Raw genomic sequence first — 13,573 nt, 5'->3', positions numbered from 1 at the left:
GTGGCAAAGTAAATAAAGTATAGCAAGTAAAACACTGGAATGGTAAATTTGTTATTTGAAGAAAGTTCAAAGTTAAAATAGAAATAATATGGTGCAAAGGAGCAAAATAAATAAATACAGTAGGGGAAGAGGTAGTAGTTTGGGCTAAATTATAGATGGGCTATGTACAGGTGCAGTGATCTGGGAGCTGCTCTGATAGCTGGTGCTTAAAGCTAGTGAGGGAAATAAGTGTTTCCAGTTTGAGACTTTTGTAGTTCGTTCCAGTCATTGGCAGCAGAGAACTGGAAGGAGAGACGACGGAAGGAGAGACGACCAAAGGAGGAGTTGGCTTTAGGGGTGACCAGAGAGATATACCTGCTGGAGCGCGCTCTACAGGTGGGTGCTGCTATGGTGACCAGTGAGCGGAGATAAGGGGGGACTTTACCTAGCAGGGTCTTGTAGATGACCTGGAGCCAATGTGTTTGGCGACGATTATGAAGCGAAGGCCAGCCAACGAGAGCGTATAGGTCGCAGTGGTGGGTAATATATGGGGCTTTGGTGACAAAACGGATGGCACTGTGATAGACTGCATCCAGCTTGTTGAGTAGGGTATTGGAGGCTATTTTGTAAATGACATCGCCGAAGTCGAGGATTGGTAGGATGGTCAGTTTTACGAGGGTATGTTTGGCAGCATGAGTGAAGGATGCTTTGTTGCGAAATAGGAAGCCAATTCTAGATTTAACTTTGGATTGGAGATGCTTGATGTGAGTCTGGAAGGAGAGTTTACAGTCTAACCAGACACCTAGGTATTTGTAGTTGTCCACATATTCTAAGTCAGAACCGTCCAGAGTAGTGATGGACGGGCGGGCAGGTGCAGGCAGCGATCGGTTGAAGAGCATGCATTTAGTTTTACTTGTATTTAGGAGCAGTTGGAGACCACGGAAGGAGAGTTGTATGGCATTGAAGCTCGTCTGGAGGATTGTTAACAGTGTCCAAAGAAGGACCAGAAGTATACAGAATGGTGTCGTCTGCGTAGAGGTGGATCAGAGACTCACCAGCAGCAAGAGCGACATCATTGATGTATACAGAGAAAAGAGTTGGCCCAAGAATTGAACCCTGTGGTACCCCCATAGAGACTGCCAGAGGTCCGGACAGCAGGCCCTCCGATTTGACACACTGAACTCTATCGGAGAAGTAGTTGGTGATACAGGCGACGCAATCGTTTGAGAAACCAAGGCTACTGAGTCTGCCGATGAGGATGTGGTGATTAACAGAGTCAAAAGCTTTGGCCAGGTCAATGAATACGGCAGCACAGTATTGTTTCTTATCGATGGCGGTTACGATGTCGTTTAGGACCTTGAGCGTGGCTGAGGTGCACCCATGACCAGCTCTGAAACCAGATTGCATAGCGGAGAGGGTGCTGTGGGATTCGAAATGGTCGGTAATCTGTTTGCTGACTTGGCTTTTGAAGACCTTAGAAAGCAGGGTAGGATGGATATAGGTCTGTAGCAATTTGGGTCAAGAGTGTCACCTATGAAGAGGGGGATGACAGCAGCTGCTTTCCAATCTATGGGAATCTCAGACGACACGAAAGAGGTTGAACAGGCTAGTAATAGGGGTTGCAATAATTTCGGCAGATAATTTTAGAAAGAAAGGGTCCAGATTGTCAAGCCAAGCTGATTTGTAGGGGTCCAGATTATGCAGCTCTTTCAGAACATCAGCTGAATGGATTTGGGAGAAGGAGAAATGGGGGAGGCTTGGGCGAGTAGCTGTGGGGGGTGCAGTGCTGTTGAATGCAGTAGGGGTAGTTAGGTGGAAAGCATGGCCAGCTGTAGAAAAATGCTTATTGAAATTCTCAATTATAGTGGGCTTATCGGTGGTGACAGAGTTCCCTATCCTCAGTGCAGTGGGCAATTGGGAGTAGGTGTTCTTATTCTCCATGGACTTTACAATGTCCCAGAACTTTTTAGAGTTTGAGTTGCAGGAAGCAAATTTCTGTTTGAAAAAGCTAGCCTTGGTGTTTCTAACTGCCTGTGTGTATTGGTTTCTAACTTCCCTGAAAAGTTGCATATCGCAGGGGCAGTTCGATGCTAATGCAGAACGCCACAGGATGTTTTTGTGTTGATTTAAGGGCAGTCAGGTCTGGGGAGAACCAAGGGCTATATCTGTTCCTGGTTCTAAATTTCTTGAAAGGGGCATGCTTATTTAAGACGGTGAGGAAGGCATTTTTTTTAAATAACCAGGCATCCTCTACTGACCTGATGAGGTCAATATCCTTCCAGGATACCAGGGCCAGGTCGATTTAGAAAGGCTTGCTCGTTGAAATGTTTCAGGGAGAATTTGACAGTGATGAGTGGAGGTCATTTGACCGCTGACCCATTACAGGTGCAGGCAATGAGGCAGTGATCGCTGAGATCTTGGTTGAAAACAGCAGAGGTGTATTTAGAGGGCACGTTGGTTAGGATGATATCTATGAGGGTGCCAGTGTTTGCGGCTTTGGGGTTGTACCTGGTGGGTTCATTAATAATTTGTGTGAGATTGAGGGCATCAAGCTTGGATTGTAGGATGGCTGGGGTGTTAAGCATGTCCCAGTTTAGGTCACCTAGTAGCACGAGCTCTGAAGATAGATGGGGGGGGGCAATCAGTTCACATATGGTGTCCAGAGCACAGCTAGGGGCCGAGGGGGGTCTATAGCAGGCGGCAACGGTGAGAGACTTGTTTTTAGAGAGGTGGATTTCTAAAAGTAGAAGTTCAAATTGTTTGGGTACAGACCTGGATAGTAGGACAGAACTCTGCATACTATCTCTGCAGTAGATTGCAACACCGCCCCTTTGGTCGTTCTATCTTGTCTGAAAACGTTGTAGTTAGGGATGAAGATTTCAGAGTTTTTGGTGGACTTCCTAAGCCAAGATTCAGACACAGCTAGGACATCCGGGTTGGCAGAGTGTGCTAAAGCAGTGAATAAAACAAACTTAGGGAGGAGGCTTCTAATGTTAACATGCATGAAACCAAGGCTATTACGGTTACAGAAGTTATCAAAAGAGAGCGCCTGGGGAGTAGGAGTGGAGCCAGGCACTGGATTCACCTCTACATCCCCAGAGGAGCAGAGAAGAATGAGTATGAGGGTACGGCTAAAAGCTATAAGAATTGGACGTCTGTGACGTCCAGAATAGAGAAAAAGGAGCAGGTTTCTGGGGGAGATAAAATAGCGTCAAGGTATAATGTACAGACAAAGCTATGGTGGGATGTGAATACAGAGGAGGTAAACCTAGGCATTTAGTGATGAGATATTGTCTCTAGAAACATCATTGAAACCAGAAGATGTCATGGCATGTGTGGGTGGAGGAACTGAGAGGTTGGATAAGGTATAATGAGCAGGGCTGGAGGCTCTACAGTGAAATAAGCCAATAAACACTAACCAGAACAGCAATGGACATGGCATATTGACATTAAGGAGAGGCATGCTTAGCCGAGTGATCAAAGGGTCCAGTGAGATTCAGACAGCTAGCCGGGCCATAGGTAGCAAGCTGGTGGAAGGTCTGTTTTTAGCCACCTCGTGTGTTTCCGTCTGTGGGTTAGTGGGGTTCCGTGTGGAAGGGGGGACCAGTCCAAGTTGGCAAAATAGTTATAGTGGCCCAAGAAAAGTGTCCGATAGACCTATTCATTGTGCCATGTTTCATAGACCAAGTTCTCTGCCTGTGGGTTTTGGAAGTGTCATGTCGAAAGATTTGAGCAAGAACTGCCAACAGCCCAAAGTTAACACATTCTCTTGCAGCAGACCCTCCCGTTGAAGACTGCTATTGCTGTATGAACAATGTTTTAGGTGATCTGTTGACAGGATGTTGTGATTTTCATGTGACCCTTAAGCACTGACACAGGTGAAATGGACTCTGCATCTGACAGTTTGTCTGTTAAGTTGCATGTCTGACGAGTAGTGGTGCAACAGAAACTCACGGATCGGATCATTTTTAGAATCAGCAAAAAGGAGGGAGATGAATAACTGCTTTCCATTTATTGTTTAAATCAAATCTTAAAATATTCAATACTCAATTGTTAAATTAAAGTGCAATATGAGGCATTATACCTTCTTCCTTTGAACAATAGTGAATGAAAAAATTGCCTGTGTCCACAACAACAACAAGAAAGCAAAGCAGACCTGAGCTTAACTTAAAATTATTTCTCAAAAAGATGCTGTCTACATTGTCTGGGGAGAGGGTAGACCTCTGCAGTCACTCCCTGCTGTGAACACCCTCTCACTAGGAACTGATGGGCCAGGCACAGCCAGGTAGCATCTTGCCATCATGGCAATGTGAGGGTATTTACACTCGTTGCTTTCCACCATGCCAGTGGATCACCATCCACTGGAATGCCACTTGCTGCCTTGTAGGATAACACCTCTTTGATGGTGTTGGCAAAGGTCTCCCCGAAAAGCTCCTTCATGGCCAAGTTATTTTGTGGAGGAGATGCTCCTGTCAGCTCTGTGGCTTGACCCTGCAGAAAAAATGACTTGATCTATTAAACTTATTTAAATAGTTCAATGAAATGAATTTGTGGCAATAACTTAAAAGCCATAATTATTCCAAATCAAATGGATGATTCTAATAGCAATAGGATAGACTAAGATTAGACTACAGTATATTTATTATTTAAGTAATTCACTCTTAAATATAATTGTTTTACTTTCTCAGTGGTGAGATCGCTATGTCCTCCGGTGTAGGGCGGGGTCTAGGGTGAGGCGGGGTCTAGGGTGAGGCGGGGTCTAGGGTGAGGCGGGGACTTGAACCAGTAGATCTATGAAGTGTTATAAACCTGCTCTGAGTTCGCAACAAAAGGGAGACAATGTGGAGACGAGGAGTATCAAAATATATATTTATTAAATAAAGTAACTAAACAAAATGAACAATTAACAATGGTGTGTGTGTAATCAATCAGTAGTGTGAGTGTTTTGCATACCTGAATGTAATAATGCAGAGTGTTGAAAGGTGCCAAAGCAAATAACCAAAAAGCCACAAAACTACACAACCAAAAACAAGGTGTCTGCGTGGAGAGAGTCTTCCCAATGACTGTGGAAGAGGTCTCTATCCTGGGACACACCCGAGTCCAGGTGTTTCCCATCTAGCTGACGACCCTCCCAACTCCGCCCACCTAACAAGAACAGAGAGAATACGGCAGACAGTGGGAGGGTCGTCACCCCCCCCCCCCATAAAACCGGGGACCAACAAGGACCCCGGAACAACGTACCAGCCTCTGCGTCCCAAATTGATGAGGGGTACGTGTTCACACCTCCCTTTGCCCCAGCCAACCTTCTCCTCCCCAGACCTCAGCAACCTTTACGCACAGGAAGCAAGTTTAAGAGGAAAGAAGAACAAAAGACCAAGAGGGAACAGACAGGAAAGTTAGAACATGACAAAACCAAACAATGGTCAGTCCAATAACATTCAGGAACAGGGCACACAAGAGACCGTCAGCTACCAGCTCCAACGAAAAGGACAGTCACTTCTCAACGGTTCATAGTCACTTCTCAACGGTTCATAGTCACTTCTCAACGGTTCATAGTCACTTCTCAACGGTTCATAGTCACAAAACTCATAACCGAATACGAGTACAGACCAGAGGGTGTAATAAAGGCAAAGATGTCATGTGCCCTACTCGTCAGTGGCACCTGCCAATAGCCCTTTAATAGGTCAAATTTGCTCAAACTTTGCTGCGCCGACTTGATCTACGCAGTCCTTCATCCAAGGAAGAGGAAATGAATCTGGCTTAGTGACACCGTTTACCTTACGGTAGTCCGTACAAAATCTGTTTGTTCCATCCGGTTTACTGACCAAGATACAGGGAGAAGCCCAACTGGAGAAAGAAGGCTCTGCTATCTTACTCTCCAGCATGTACCTGACCTCAGCATCCAGACAACGCAGTTTCTCTACAGAAACTCTATAGAACCGCTGACGAATGTGTTCAGCATCTCCAATGTCAAAATCATGCTCTATCAAGTTTGTACGTGTATCAGAAAACAAACCTGGAATTTTCCTAATCAGACCAAACATCTCTTTCCGCCCATCAACAGGTAGATGATTAAGAGGGCTATCCAAAATATCCAGTGTCTCTGAAGTTTTCTATCTACCCTGCAGTATGCAATCATCGGGACCAGGAACATCTTCCTCCTCATGCACAGACCTAGCATTACAAGAACCAAGGGAAGTAACGGTATCAGCCAAACGAACAGGTTTACCGTCCTCTGTAGACTCCCACTTTCTCATCAGGACATCCTCTTGGAGAAAATAACCATGTGCGACATCTCCCAACTGTTCCACAGGCACAATTTGGTCACGCAACTCTAATGTGGGGTCAGTCCGTGGCGCATCGATTAAATCGGAGCGGGATACAGATAACGGGATAACAGGGAACACAGTGACAGACGTCTTTGTGGTATTCTCATTTACCGGAGCAGGGACCAGGTCACCATGGCTCATAGACCGCATCACTGCACACGCAGAGAACACCGCTGGGAAACTCTGCACACTCGCGTCAGTAATCCCTACAATTGACGGTTTAGTGGAAACCACTAGATGGAAACACGACAGGCCACACACACTCACCAGCCAAGTTATTCCCAAGTTTAACGTCGATACCCTCAATAGGCAATGAAGGACGCACCCCCACAACAACCTCACCTTTCACCAGTCCACAATCCAACATCAGTTTGTAATGGAACTGACAGTGTTCAACCCTATTCCCCTAATTAGAACACTATTCCCTCAGTCTCAGCAGAGAAGGGTAACACAGATTCCAGCACAAACGATTCAGATGCACCTGTGTCTCTTAGGATCTTCACTGGCACTAGGTTCTTACTTCCTAACAGAGACACAAAACCCTCCGTAATGAAAGGTATAGTCTGGATCAATATGGACTTTCAAATGCCCCTGGGCATGAGACAATGTGTCGGCAGTGAACTGATGTGGAACAGACGCAGCTAACGCCGTAGGCCTAAATTTAACGTTAGCACACATACTGAATTTACCCCTAGACCTGAGAACCGGACATTAGTTTTTCCAATGACCTGAGCCTTGACAGTAGTGACACTCTTGACCAAAGTCATCTTTACCACGGGAGTCAGGCTCAACCCTAGTTGAATGAAACTCTGCTCGTGAACCAAAGTATCTCGGTGAGCGAGGCCTAAATCTCTCCAAACGCCCCCACTCACTCCGAATACGGGGTTCTGCAAAAACACTTGAGTCAAAACATATTCGTCCGCCAAAACCGCAGCTTCAGCGACAGTCTTTACTTTTCGTTCGTTAATGTACGTCGCTATACAATCAGGGATTGTGTCCTTAAATTGCTGTAACATAAATCAGATCACACAGCCCTTGGAAAGTCATAACTGCAGAGGAGGAACACCAGCGATTAAACTGTGAAGATAATTCTCGCACAAACTCAACATGAATCTGCTTATCATCCCTTTTTAAAGTTCTAAATCGTTGGCGGTAAGCCTCAGGAACCAATTCGTAAATCTGTAACAGCTATTTTAACCTTATCATAACTGACACTGTCGGCTACACTAAGAGCTGAATATGCTTCCTGTGCTTCACCAGTCAGCACACTGCAACATTAAAGTGCGGTCAGAATCAGGCCAACTCCTAGCGTCAGCAACACGCTCAAACAACGAAAAGAATGTCTCAGGGTCCTTTTCGTTAAACTGAGGCAACAACCGTAAATTCCCAACAATGTCAAATGTGTCCGGGGCACGACCAAAAGAGGAACGACTCCTAGGTAAATCTGCGTCACCTTCCCAGAGCAAACTCCCCTGAGAGCTTTCCTTCCCTAACCAACTCTAGTCGCTCTTGTTGCAGCTTGATTTTAGCACGCTCCATAACCTGTTTAAATTCCAATTCCTTTTCATATTTTAACCGATCAGCAGCCAATTCCTTCTCATATTTTACACGATCGTGCTCGAGCGTCTCACGATCATGCTCTAGCTTCTCACGATCGTGCTCTAGCTGTAACAGAAGCAGCTCTTTCTGCTGTTCAAAAAGAAGACTACTAGGACTAACCGATGGAGCGGTAATTGTAACATATCTGGGAGACGGCGAGTCCTCAGCAGAGGCTGCCCCAGTGGTAACGTCAAGAATACCACTCTCCATCAGATTGGCCTTCAATATTAACCTAATAGAATTTTTTAGACGTTTATCACTAATTTCAACCTTGTAGTGTTAAGCAACCTTCAACAGCTGTTCTTTAGTACATAAGTCTAACAGTTCCTCTGATGGAAAGCGAATTAACTCGTCTACATTAGACGCCATAATCAGAGAGAGAAAAAAAATTCTCACTCAACCCCTCTGAGCACACCAGACTACAGCAAGAGAAATGACAAGCACACTGGCACCACAGAAAGAAAGATGAGATATGGAGCTTCCCCAAACCCTACAATAACTCAACCCTAGTCTTCATGCAGATTTGCGGTGGGTAATTATGCACTGTAGCCCGCTGGCAAGAAAATAAACCCCCATCACGCTGGCAGATTCCACCAAGCCACAGATGTGCCCCTGAGACAACTGCTCAGTCCAGACTCCACACAAAAATAACAAACATTAACCATGCCCAACGTATTGCAAAATGAAACACGACGCTAAGCCTATCAGGGGAAAAAGGCTATAGCTCCAGGTAGTAAGTTTCACTACCCTATCCAAATCTCCCACTGAGGTATACAGCCGATTGCACTCACCTCCTCAGACCGATGTCCCAACAGCGAGTAGAACGTGTTTCCAGGATGGACAGGGCCTGGAAACTAACCAATGTACACTCTCCAACGCAGCACACAAACCAAACAAACAAAAGCAACCAATACTGAAGCACCAAACTCAAATAAACCAACAAAATACACAAACAAAGCACCTACAGAATTTAACATTAACTCCACGTTTTCTCCCAAACACAAGTTCAAGATCCCGGACGAGCCCCCACTTGTTACGAACCGGCTCTGAGTTTGCAACAAAAGGGAGACAATGTGGAGCCAAGGAGTATCAAAATATTTATTTATTAAATAAAGTAACTAAACAAAATGAACAATTAACAATGGTGTGTGTAATCAGTAGTGTAAGTGAGTGTTTTGCATACCTGAATGTAATAATGCAGAGTGTTGAAAGGTGCCAAAGCAAATAACCAAAAAGCCACAAAAATACTACAATCAACAAAGTGTCTGCGTGGAGAGAGTCTCCCAATGACTGTGGAAGAGGTCTCTTATCCTGGGACACACCCGAGCCCAGGTGTTTCCCATCTAGCTGACGACCCTCCCAACTCCGCCCACCGGCATCCTAATAAAGAGAGAGAATACGGCAGACAGAGTAGTCCTGTACATTAGGGGGGTATCTGGGGTTCAGGTCCTCTCTAATGGTAGCCTTGACATCTCTAGTGATGGTGCTGTCTTTCTCACTTGGGACCATGGATTGTAGAATCCTTGTTTTCAGAGGTAGGATCATGGCCACAGACGGTGCAGTTTCAGTGCTCAATAGGGTTGTAACCGTTTTGAGGTTTGAGCACCCGGAGGACCTCTGCCACCTTCACGTCATCAGACAAGGTGAAGATGTCTTTATTTTTCCAGGGTCTTGTCTGTCAGTGCAGATTATACAGCTGCCTGCTGCTCAAGATGGCGCTCCAACATGTTATAAGTGGAATTCCATCTTGTGACATGGTGTATGAGCTTGTGGGCCAGTAGCTGTAACATTTCCTGCTTGGTGTTATGCACATGAGCGGCTGTTGTGCTTCGGTGGAATAAGGAAACCACCTTCCTGATTCTCCCAAGGAGACGGTCCATCTAGTTCACTGAGATTCCCTTTGGGATGCTAAATTCATCACAAGTGCAAAGCAAGCTATATGTGGCCCCAGTCCAGCTTCTATCACTGCATTTACTTGGTTCTTGGCATTCATTTAAATTCAAGGGGCTTTATTGGCATGGGAAATGTGTTAACATTGCCAAAGCAAGTGAGGTAGATAATATACGAAAGTGAAATAAACAATAAAAATTAACATCTGTGGTGGTTGGGATATTGCTATTGGGCCTCTAGCTTCCACTCTGCTACTGCTCCAAGCAGTACCTGCGCCAGATTGGTGCCTGTGTGACGAATAGAGGGGACGTCACATCTCCCTCTCTGTGGTGTAGTGAGCAGTCAGTCACGTAGCTTTCTGTTACTGTGGAGGTCCAGCTGTCTGTGGTGAGGGCAACAGAGGACGCCTTGGATAATTTGTTGACAATTTTGATATTTTCCTGTTCATAAAGATCTGGCACGATCTTCATACTGAAATGGGTGCGCCAGGGGATTTCGTAGCGTGGCTCAAGCACTTTCACCATATTTTTAAACCCTTTGTTTTCCACAACAGAATATGGCCTCATGTCTGCAGCGATAAACATCCCAATAGATGTGGTGATGGCTTTAGTCCGGTCTGATTCTGTAGGAAAGGGCTTAAATGTCGCGGTGAGAAGTTTTGTCTCTTGGCTGAGGTGGCTCCTGTTACACACCAGGGTGATGACGCTTTCAATGTGTGTCCATGCTCCATGTATTTCCATGATCATACGGCTTTCTTGTGGCTCAATGCCCACACACCGCAATGGTATTGTCCACCATCCTTCTAACGTAATCCATATTTGACAGGGAAGCCAAAATGCTCCCATACAAGAGACTTAATTGAAGCGGAAGACTTTTCCAGTTCTTCAGCTCCTCCGCTAGCCATGGCTGTCACTGATCATTTTTTCTTTGCATTTTGCAACGCGAGGATCCAGGCTTGATTCGTTGGGATTCAACATACCCCGTTCACGTGAACAGTACACACAACTGCTTTAAAAAAAAATACATCAAAACAGGCTTCAGAGTAAAACGCAGGATGCACCTCTTGTCTGTCTTATCACTGCAACTCTGCATCGAGATTTAGGGAATTATTACTTTAAAAAGTAACAGCGGCAGTAAAACTGTATTTCACATTATGATGGTTAAACTTTGCAATTGATCTACGGTTCACATGCGTGCCGAACCGTGGGGGGTGACCGTACGGTCACGGATCGACTGCAGTCTGTTACACCACTACTGACGAGACATGTTTTTTTGGCCTTTTGTAGTGAAAAGGCGCGGCTGTGCAATTGATAAAAGTTTTCTCTATGAACAGATTCACTGACTGAAATGAGAGCATACTTGATCCTAACTATGCTAACAGTGTTGTGCTTTTAACATTATTTCTCACATTCAATCACTCTCTCCCGTGTCTCTATCTCCTCTTTGACTAACTCTCTCTTCTCCTAACAGATAAGATGTGAGAGGACTGTCATACAGGACACCAACGGGAGGGCATAACCCAGCGAACAAACCCCTCTACTACAGCACTGGGTGGACACACACACATAGCAGTCTAGCCCAGTGCTGCAGGGCTCTGTGTTTGAGACTGGAACCCTATAGCCACTGACTGACAATTCTCTCTCTCTCTTTATATATATATAAAATCACACACACTACCGGTCAAAAGTTTGGCTTCACTTAGAAATTTCCTTGTTTTACGAAAGAAAAGCACATTTTTTGTCCATTTAAAATGACATCAAATTGATCAGAAATACAGTGTAGACATTGTTAATGTTGTAAATGACTATTGTAGCTGGAAACAGCTGATTTTTAATGGAATATCTACATAAGCGGACATGAGGCCAATTTTCAGCAACCATCACCCTCCTGTGTTCCAATGGCACGTTGTGTTAGCTAATCCAAGTTTATAATTTTAACAAGCTAGTTGATCATTAGAAAACCCTTTTTTGCAATTGTTAGCATAGCTGAAAACTGTTGTGCTGATTTAAAGAAGCAATAAAACTGGCCTTCTTTAGACCAGTTGAGTATCTGGAGCATCAGCATTTGTGGGTTCGATTTACAGGCTCAAAATGGCCAGAAACAAAGACCTTTCTTCTGAATCTCGTCAGTCTTTTCTTGTTCTGAGAAATGAAGGCTATTCCATGCGAGAAATTGCCAAGAAACTGAAGATCTCGTACAACGCTGTGTTCGAACCCACTGATGCTGATGCTCCAGATACTCAACTAGTCTAAAGAAGGACAGTTTTATTGCTTCTTTAATCAGAACAGTTTTCAGCTGTGCTAACGTAATTGCAAAAGTGTTTTCTAATGATCAATTATCCTTTTAAAATGATGAACTTGGATTAGCTAACACAATGTGCCATTGTAACACAGGAGTGTGATGGTTGCTGATAATGGGCCTCTGTACGCCTATGTAGATATTCCATTAAAAATCAGCCGTTTCCAGCTACAATAGTCATTTACAACATTAACAATGTCTACACTGTATTTCTGATCAATTTGATATTTTAATAGACAGAAAATGTGCTTTTCTTTCTAAAAACAAGGACATTTCTAAGTGACCCCAACCTTTTGAACAGGTGCATGTGTGGGTGAGCCATGAACTCCCTCAGGCCTGGGCTGGCATCTGCCTGCATGAACTCCCTCAGGCCTGGGCTGGCGTCTGCCTGCCTACACCTCAATCGGTCCGGTTCTCACCTGGTACGGTTCTCAGCTGGTTCCTGCGTCTGCTCCTGTAGAAGCTCTGGACCTAGGTTCTGTTTAGGACTTACGAGTCGAAAGGGAAAGGCAGGACCACTCCGGTGTCCCATCCAACCCTCCAATGAGGATCGTAATGCATCCTGTCTTTGTTTTATGTTGTGAATCTCTCGTCTCTCTTATCCTTGCATTTCCTCACAGTATCATGTGTTTTTACTAGTCCTGAAATGCTGTAGGAATCCACTGAACAGAAATATATATGCAACAATTTCATGAGTTACAGTTCATATAAGAAATACATTAATTAGGCCCTAATCTATTAATTCATATGATGGGAATACAGACATGCATCTATTGGTCACAAATACCTTAAAAAAAAAAGTTGTGGCGTGGATCAGAAAACCACTCATGTGGTGTGACCACCATTTACCTCATGCAGCATGACATCTCCTTCACATAGAGTTGATCAGGCTGTTGCTTGTGGAATGTTGTCCCACTCATGAATGGCTGTGCGAAGTTGCTGGATATTGGCGGGGTATGGAACACGCTGTTGATCCACAGCATCCCAAACATGCTCAGTGGGTGACATGTCTGAGTATGCAGTCCATGGAAGAACCGGGACATTTTCAGCTTCCTGGAGTTGTGTACAGATCCTTGCGACATGGGGCTGTGCATTATGCTAAAACATGAGGTGATGGCGGCAGATGAATGGCACTACAATGGGCCTCAGGATCTCATCATGATATCTCAGCATTCAAATTGCAATCGATAAAATGCAATTGTGTTCGTTGTCTGTAGCTTCTGCCTGCCCATACCATAACCCCACCGCCACCATGGGGTACTCTGTTCACAACGTTGACGTCAGCAACGCGCTCGCCAACACGACGCTGTACACGCTTTGGAAACCATGTGTTTGATATATTTGATTCCATTCCACTAATTCCGTTCCAGCCACTACCATGAGCCCATCCTCCCCAATTAAGGTGCCACCAACCTCCTGTGGCGCAAACCCACAGTTTCATCAGCTGGGTGGCTGGTCTCAGACGATCCCGCAGGTGA

The 13,573-nt window shown here is 44.9% G+C and overlaps 1 protein-coding gene across 3 annotated transcripts in view; it reads left to right on the top strand.

Moving 5' to 3' along the window:
- The window catches only part of LOC115159786 (scavenger receptor class B member 1), a 50,293-nt gene extending 37,510 nt beyond the window's left edge, over positions 1 to 12,783 (top strand). The window contains exon 13 of one of the 3 annotated variants that reach the window (XM_029709836.1): positions 12,397 to 12,783. The gene's annotated coding sequence lies outside the window, so the exon portion shown is untranslated. Of the gene's footprint in view, positions 1 to 264; positions 289 to 11,267; positions 11,507 to 12,396 lie in introns of those variants that run through there. The other 2 variants (XM_029709835.1, XM_029709837.1) reach the window with 2 other exon arrangements.
- Positions 12,784 to 13,573: the final 790 nt, after the last annotated feature.

The sequence above is a fragment of the Salmo trutta genome, chromosome 23 (genome assembly GCF_901001165.1).
Source record: "Salmo trutta chromosome 23, fSalTru1.1, whole genome shotgun sequence".
In the NCBI taxonomy this organism is placed as follows: domain Eukaryota; kingdom Metazoa; phylum Chordata; class Actinopteri; order Salmoniformes; family Salmonidae; genus Salmo; species Salmo trutta.
The sequence above is the reverse complement of the archived record's forward strand: the minus strand, read 5'-3'. Positions and strand labels throughout refer to the sequence as shown.